The sequence below is a fragment of the Sorex araneus genome, chromosome X (genome assembly GCF_027595985.1).
Source record: "Sorex araneus isolate mSorAra2 chromosome X, mSorAra2.pri, whole genome shotgun sequence".
Classification (NCBI taxonomy): domain Eukaryota; kingdom Metazoa; phylum Chordata; class Mammalia; order Eulipotyphla; family Soricidae; genus Sorex; species Sorex araneus.
Window position 1 is genome coordinate 202,553,539 of NC_073313.1, and position 8,477 is coordinate 202,562,015.

An 8,477-nucleotide genomic window follows, 5' to 3' on the forward strand; every position below is an offset into this window, starting at 1 on the left:
TTGGAGATCTCAGCCCCAGGTCCCGCACACCTGGGTTCCTCTGCCAGTTCCTTCATGCATGAGGCTAGTCCAAACATGTGGAGCCTTGAGCTTGGCTGTGGCTCGGTTCCAGAGGTTTTTAACCAATGGGGCTCTGCTCAGGGCGGGGAAGGAAACTCAACCCACGCCCTCTAAGGGGTCCCATGAAGACAGTCAGAGCAGGGGCAAGAGACTCAACTCACTCTTATTCACTGATCCAATTCCCAAATCAAATTGCTGCAGTGAAAACCCCTGAAGCTGTGATTTCAGTTCTGCAGACATGCCTCTCCTTCCTGGCCTCAGGGCTTTTCCTTCAAGCCGGGGATCAACACAGGTTTCACTCCAGAAACCCCTGGGTAGACACCCTGCATCCCAGCATTAAGCCTGACAATTGGCAACAGTGACCCGCAGGTGCTGTTAGGTCTCCAGAATCACGTCCCTATAGAGCTTTCTCTGATCAGTGTTCAGGCACATCCACTCCTGCGGGGAGAAGCTCACGGCCACATTGGGGAAGGTAATTGCATCCTGAGGACAGTGTGGCAGATGGCGTGTTACCATCGTCTGCAGCTTCTGTAATTCCTGAGCATCAGCAGGTGACTCCGTGGAATCACCCAAACAGACCGGACTGGGCCTCTTCTGCTAGATCCCCCATTTTCCAATAGCTAGGCGGTCACATCCAGAAACTGTCACCAGCCCCGTGTAATCCTGTTAATGGCCAACATACAAAGACTATAAAACCAAGCTCTATAGCCTACTATAGTTCTCCCTCTCAGAGAACCTGGCAAGCTACCAAGAATTTCCTGCCCACACAGGAGAGCCTAGCAAGCTCTCTGTGGCCTATTCATATGCAAAAACAAGTAACAGTGATGGGTCTCATTCCCCTGACCCTGAAAGAGCCTCCTCTGCAGCATCCTTGGGAAGGATGAGTAAAGAGAAGCTTCTAAAATCTCAGGACTAGTATGAATGGAGACGTTACTGAGACCGCTCAAGAAATTCGACAATCAACAGTATGATGATAATGATGATATAAAGTCTTATTTTTGGGAGGATATATTAATGTCAATGCCTTAAGAAAGACAAGAGAGCACAAGTGGTTTAGCAATGAATAGTTTAACCAGATAATTTCCATAGCTATGTGTCATGATCTAAGAACTATTTGGTTTCCACTTGGAATATGATATGATGGGCTTGGCACTCCCTTTACTATTTTTCCCCATTTAAGATTATACAATTGGACAGGAGTGATAGCACAGTGGGCAGGGCATTTGCCTTAAATGTGGCCCATCTGGGTTCGATTCCTCCATCCCTCTTGGAGAGCCCGGCAAGCTACAGAGAGTATCCCACCAGTACGGCAGAACCTGGCAAGCTACCCATGGTGTATTCGATATGCCAAAAACAGTAATAAGTCTCACAATGGAGACATTACTGGTGCCCACTTGAGCAAATCGATGAACAACAGGACGACAGTGCTACAGTGCAAGATTATGTAACTAAATGTATCTTTAGTTTTAAAGGAATCAACTATCAGAAAGGAACTTTCAATCATTCAAATTTATGCCACCAAACTAAAAATGTTGGTCATCATATTTATCTTTTCATTTTTTAAAAAGACTCGAACACCCTTGGGCCAGAGATAGAGTACAAAGGTTAACAACTTTACATGAAGTTGTTGCTGTTAACATGCTTTGAACCCTTATTACTACTAAGGTTCTTTGAACACCCCAGACATATTCTCTGAGCACCAGTGTATTTGCCTCCCCCACAATCCCACCCCCCAAAAAAAACTCCTCAAAAACTTTTTTGAAAAAAATAAACCTAGAACATTTTTAACAATAATATTTACAAAACTCAGCTTCTTCCACCCATATCTACTTTAATATCAATCCCAGGGCACCTAATCCCCAGAAAACTATTGATCTAAACTATTCTGTATGGGGGAACTGTCTAAGTTTTCTATATTCAGTTTTAATATTAATACAAAAATCTAACTTTATACTTTACTACAGTCACTGTCTTTTAAGGTCAGAGATTTTATAAGCTGATAAACGAGCATTCTGACTCTGACTTCCTGATTCTGGTAAGAAATTTATTTTAGTTTTTCTAGGAGAAAATATGATATAGATATAGATATATAGTAGTTGAGTACTTTAGTATTTTTTTGAGGGAAAGGTAATTTATTTTAGATGTAGGTGAAGTCCATTGAAATTTTCATAAAAAGAATCCATCAATGGAAAGAGAAGTGAAGACTATTAGAATTTCAATACTAATCTTAGTTTTAGTATTAATAAACTGCATTAAGAAGGAGATACTCAAGGTTGAGAATTTGTAAATTATAAAGTTGAAAGGCTAAAGTAATGCTTTAAAGTATACTTTTTAAAAAATTTTTTACTTTAATTTTTATGGTTTTAGTTTCTGGTTCACATTTGGTGGTCCTCAGGGCTTACTCCTTTTTTTAATTTTTAATTGAATCTCCTTGAGATACATAGTTAAAAAGCTGTTTATGATTGATTTTCAGTCATACAATGTTCCAACATCTACCCCTACACCAGTGAACATTCCTACCACCAATGTTCCCAGTCTCCCCCTGCCACTCACCCCCCTTCCCAGCAGCCTGTCTCTATGGCAATCACTTTCCTGCTTTCTCTCTCCTTTGGGGCGTGAGGGTTTGCAATACAGATACTGAGAGGTTATCCGATTTGTTCCTTTACCTATTTCCTGCATGCAGTTCTTATCCAGAGTGATCATTTCCAACTATCATTGTCATAGTGGTCCCTTCTCTATCCCAACTCTCTTCTTCTTCCCCAGCACTCGAGGCAAGCTCCTGTTTACCAATCCTCTGGCCTTTGTTTCTACTATCCCTGGGCATTAGTCTCATGTTATGTATTTTGATGGACTGGAGTGATAGCACAGCTGGTAGGACATTTGCCTTGCATATGGCTGACCCGGCTTTGATTCCTCCATCCCTTTTGGATAGCCTGGCAAGCTACCAAGAGTATCCCCCCCCACCGCACAGCAGAGCCTGGGAAACTACCCGGGGCATATTCAATGTGCCAAAAACAGTAATAACAAGTCTCACGATGGAGACGTTACTGGTGCCCGCTCGAGCAAATTGATGAAGAAGGGGATGACAGTGCTACATTTGTTATGTTTTTTGATATCCCACAAATAAGTGCAATCATTCTATGTCTGTTCAGGGTTTACTCTTAGCTCTGAGCTCAGGGTCACTCCTGGAAGTGCTTGGGGGATCATATGCCGTGCAGGGGTGGGATCTTGGTTGGCTTTGTGAAAGGAAATAACCTTATGTCTGTACTCTCTCCAACACTCAAATTGCATTAATTTTATTTATTTATTTATTTATTTTAGATTTTTTTAATGAATCACCATGAGCTACAATTACAGACTTAGAAAATTTCATGTTTATGTTTCAGTCATGCAATGATAGTGTACCCATTCCAGGGCCCATTTTTCACCACCATTGTTCCCAGTATCCCTCCCACCACCCTCACCCCATCCCCGCCCCGCCCCCCCCCCACCCCGCACCACAAACTGCATTTAAAAAGCAGAAAAGAGGATCCTTTTCCAGTTTGTGGGCATGATAATTGGTGTTTACACATTTGTTTGTCATGTGCCTCCCTTAAACCTTGTTATGCACTTGGCACATTACCCATCTGATGAAGAAGGGGAGAAAAGCAGGAAGATAAAAGAACATATCAAAATAATTTGTAAAAATGTCTCCTTGTATAATGACCCACAATTTATCACAAAGTAAAACATGTTTTAAGAAACTGTATAGTATGCCAGTTAATCTCTGAAGAAGGTGAGAAAGGGCGTGGTTACTCTCTCTCTTATATAGATTTTCCCAGTAGGTTGAATTGGTTTATGCTCAAAGGCAAAGCTAATACAATTATGGAAGATCAGAATGGGAAAGGCAAGAATCCAGAAGTATCAAAGGTGGTAAAGGGTCCATGCTAACATTTAAACTCTGTACATGAGTTAAAATGGGTACAGAGGACAAATTCATCATAAAAGAGGTCACAGGAATCAGTACCATTTTGATTGGTGGAAACCAGAAATGAACTTGACTTTCAGGACAAGGACAAAGGTGCAGTAGCAAAAGAAATGGAGTGGCAGAAAGTAGAAATATTGAAATCCAATTCTAACTCCAAGTGTGTCTGTGTAATTGTTTTTGTGTTATTTTAGCTTTTAAAAAAAACTATATTCCCTTTACAAAACGAAATAAACAACTTCGTTTATATTATGGAATTGTGTTGAAGTTATATGTAATAATGCTTAGAAGAATGTTTGGAGACTAATAAGGGTTTGACAGAAATTAGCTACTTTATTTCTATTATTTTTATTTCTGGCCTGGACAGGGACTTCTAATTGTACCTTGTCCAAATAAAACAGGCTTCTGCCTTGGAATATTTGTTCAGTGTATCACTTCTGCTTGCATTTTTTCCCCACCAGATACCCCTGTGATTCACTTTTAGGTCCTTTGTATCTTTGTTCAAATTTCTGGCCTTCCTATTTAAAAAATCCAGAACTAACTCAGATATTTTCTGATTCTGATTTTTTTTATCCTATTCTATTTTTCTCTCTATTGTAGTTATCACCTATGTATAACTGATTAATTGACTGATGCACATGCCAATATATCTACCTACCTTCCTTCTTACATATGGATGTTTATTTTATTTTTATTTTTTTATTTTTTTTGGTCTGGATACTGTTTATTTTTCTTTGCAAAATTAACTGCCACCTTTCCTTCCTTCCTTCCTTCCTTCCTTCCTTCCTTCCTTCCTTCCTTCCTTCCTTCCTTCCTTCCTTCCTTCCTTCCTTCTTCCCTCCCTCCCTCCCTCCCTCCTTCCCTCCCTCCCTCCCTCCCTCCTTCCCTCCCTCCCTCCCTCCCTCCCTCTTTTCCTCCTTCCCTTCCTTCTTTTCCATCCAGTGGTGCTCAGATTACTCCTGGCTCTGTATTCAGAGATCACACCTGTTAGGGCTTGAGGGAGGATCATTTGAGGTGCTGAGGATCTAACCTGGACTGGCAGCATGCAAGGCAAGAGCCCTACCCACTGTACTAACAGTCAGCAACACCCTGCCCCCTCTCCCTCCCACTTCACTGTTCTGTTTTTTTGGTTTTTTTTTAATTTTATTTTTATTTTTTTTTTTTTTATTAATTCACCATGTGGAAAGTTACAAAGCGTTCAAGTTAAAGTCTCAGTTATACAATGCTCAAACACCCGTCCCTTCACCAGTGCACATATTCCACCACCAAGAATCATAATATACCTCCCCCCTTCTCCCCACCTTCCCAGTCCCCCACCCCGCATGTGTAACTGGTAAATTTCACTTTACTTTCACTCTACTTTGATTACATTCAATATTTCAATAAAAAAATTCTGGGAATATATCCTGGAGAAACAAAAAAGTATAGTTGAAATGACATCTGCACTTATATGTTCATCATGGCACTGCTTACAATAGCAGTTTATTTTTTGTACTAGACTATAACCCTTTAAAGCCATAGTTTTATTTTATTTTGCTATATGCCTTATATCCAAAGTATGGCTCAAAGATGCTTGATAGAATATTCTGATGGGAGGGAGTGAGAAAATTTATTATTGCCACAAAATGGTATTATCAGAGTAAAATCCTACTCCTCTCTTACTTTTCCTTGTTTGCTTCTTGTTCCCAAGCTTACTCGTAATGTTTATTCTATTTTTGTTGCCATTTATTTTTAATCAGATTGAGCACACAATATGCCATTTTCTTAGTGATCAAACTTCGTTTATTTTTCTAGTAGACCACTATTTTACAAAATGCATTCATCGCATATATTGCACATGTGAAAAAAATAGGAAAAAAATAGTTGAAATTCTGTGACATGATAGTTAAAACAAGTTATTAGTCCAAGGGCACAAAGAAACTCATCTTCCCATTGCCATCCCCCTTCACTGCAAGAGAATCCCAACTTTTAATTCTGGAATTTAGAATATGAAATATAGAGAAAACATTCATTTGAAAGGAATTTGAGCTAGACAGATTTTTGAAAAAGAATGAGATACAATTATAATATAGGATAATAGCCTCTACTAAGTATCTCTAGAGTGCTTATGCAATTCAGCTAGTTAATTAAAGGTCAGGGGTTTATCTCCATTTGATACTGTCCATTCTTTTGTTTTGTTTCTCTACATACCATGTATTAGTGAGATCATGCAGTATTTGTCCTTTTCCCTCTAATTTCATTTATCATGATACCCTCTTGTTCCATCCATTAGCTAAAAAGGAAGATTATATCTTTTCTTATAGAACTGTAATTATCATTGTATATATATAATTATCTATTACATATATACACTGCATATATATGCATATATATATGCAGTACTACTCCTTTATCTGTTTATCTGTGTTTTAATTTTGGGTTGTTTTCATACTTTGGTTATACTTAGTTCTGCAATGATCACAAGTATACATAGATCTTATTAAGTAAATGTGTCTGTGTTTGATATATATTTGTTTTTTTTAGATTATTTTTCAAATTTTATTTTTTTTAATTTATTTATTTTTTAGTCAATGAGTCACAATGAGGGTACAGTTACAGATTCACACATTTTTGTGCTTGTTTTTCCCTCATGCGATGTTTGAGAGCCCATCCCTCCACCAGTGTCCATTCTCCACAACGAATGAACCCAGTATCCCTCCCACCCCCAATCCCATCCCCCCACCCACCCCGCCTCTGTGGCAGGGCATTCTAGTTTGTTCTCTCTCTCTCTCTTTTTGGGTGTTGTGGTTTGCAGTAGGGGTATTGAATGGCCATCATGTTCAGTCTCTAGTCTACTTTCAGCATGCATCTCTGTCCCCGCGCGGGATTTCCAATCACATTTTACTTGGTGTTCCCTTCTCTATCTGGGATGACTTTCCCCCAGCATGTGAGGCCAGCCTCCAAACTATGGAGCCAACCTTCTGGTATTATATACTACTATTCTTGGGTATTAGTCTCCTACTCTGTTATTTTATATTCCACAGATGAGTGCAATCTTTCTGTGTCTGTCCCTCTCTTTCTGGCTCATTTCTCTTAGCCTGATACTTTCCATGTTGATCCACTTATACGCAAAGTTCATGACTTCATCTTTTCTAACAGCTGCATAGTATTCCATTGTATAGATGTACCAAAGTTTCTTTAACCAGTCATGTATTCTTGAGCACTCGGGTTCTTTCCAGATTCTGGCTATTGTAAGCAGTGCCATGATGAACATATAAGTGCAGATGTCATTTCAACTATACTTTTTTGTTTCTCCAGGATATATTCCCAGAAGTGGTATTGCTGGATCAAATTGAAGCTCAATTTCTAATTTTTTGAGAAACGTCCATATTGTTCTCCAAAATGGCTGAACCAGTCAGCATTCCCACCAGCAGTGTAGAAGGGTCCCTTTCTCCCCACATCCTCTCCAACAGTGGTTGCTTCTGTTCTTTTGGATGTGTGCTAGTCTCTGTGGTGTGAGGTGGTATCTCATGGTTGTTTTGATCTGCATTTCCCTGATGATCAGTGGTGCAGAGCATTTTTCATGTACCTTTTAGTCATTCGTATCTCTTTTTTGGAAAAGTTTCTGTTCATTTCTTCGGCCCATTTTCTGATGGGGTTGGATGTTTTCTTCTTGTAGAGTTCAACCAGTGCTTTATATAACCTTGATATCAATCCCTTATTGGATGGGTATTGGGTGAATACCCTTTACCATTTTGTAGTTTGCCTTTGTATTCTAGTCACTGTGTCTTTTGCAGTGCAGAAGCTTCTTAGGTTAATATAGTCCCATTTGTTTATCTCTGTTTCTACTTGATTGCTTAGTTCCGTGTCATCTTTGAAGTTACCTTTAGCTTCAATATCGTGAAGGGTTTTGCTGGCCTTGTCTTCGATGTACCTTATGGATTGTGGTCTGATGTTGAGGTCTTTAATCCATTTTGATCTGATTTTTGTGCATGGTGTCAGGTCGAGGTCTAAGCCCATTCTTTTGCATGTGGTTGTCCAGTTATGCCAGCACCATTTGTTGAAGAGGCTTTCCTTGCTCCACTTCACATTTCTTGCTCCCTTATCAAAGATTAGATGATCATACATTTGGGGTTGTGTGTAGGGATATTCCACTTTGTTCCATTGGTCTGTGGCTCTGCCTTTGTTCCAGTACCATGCTGTTTTAATTGTTACCGCTTTGTAGTCAAGTTTAAGGTTGGGGAGGGTGATGCCTCCCATCATGTGTTTGATATATATTTCAAGATGTGAATCCATGTGGTTATATGTAGAAATCTTTTTTGGAGAAGACTTTGCATGGTTTTTCACAGAGACTAACCAAATGACATTCCCACCAACAGTCAAAGAGGATTCCCTTTACCACATCTCCACCAATATTTTTATATACTATTGTTTGATATACATTTCGCTGATATAAAGTGACAACAAACTTAAT

The 8,477-nt window shown here is 39.4% G+C and overlaps 1 non-coding gene across 1 annotated transcript; it reads left to right on the forward strand.

The window, feature by feature from the left end:
• Positions 1 to 3,589: 3,589 nt before the first annotated feature.
• Positions 3,590 to 3,692, forward strand: LOC129400228 (small nucleolar RNA U13). The gene has a single exon (XR_008627543.1). It is a non-coding gene; the product is annotated as a small nucleolar RNA U13 (small nucleolar RNA).
• The last annotated feature ends 4,785 nt before the right edge of the window (positions 3,693 to 8,477 follow it).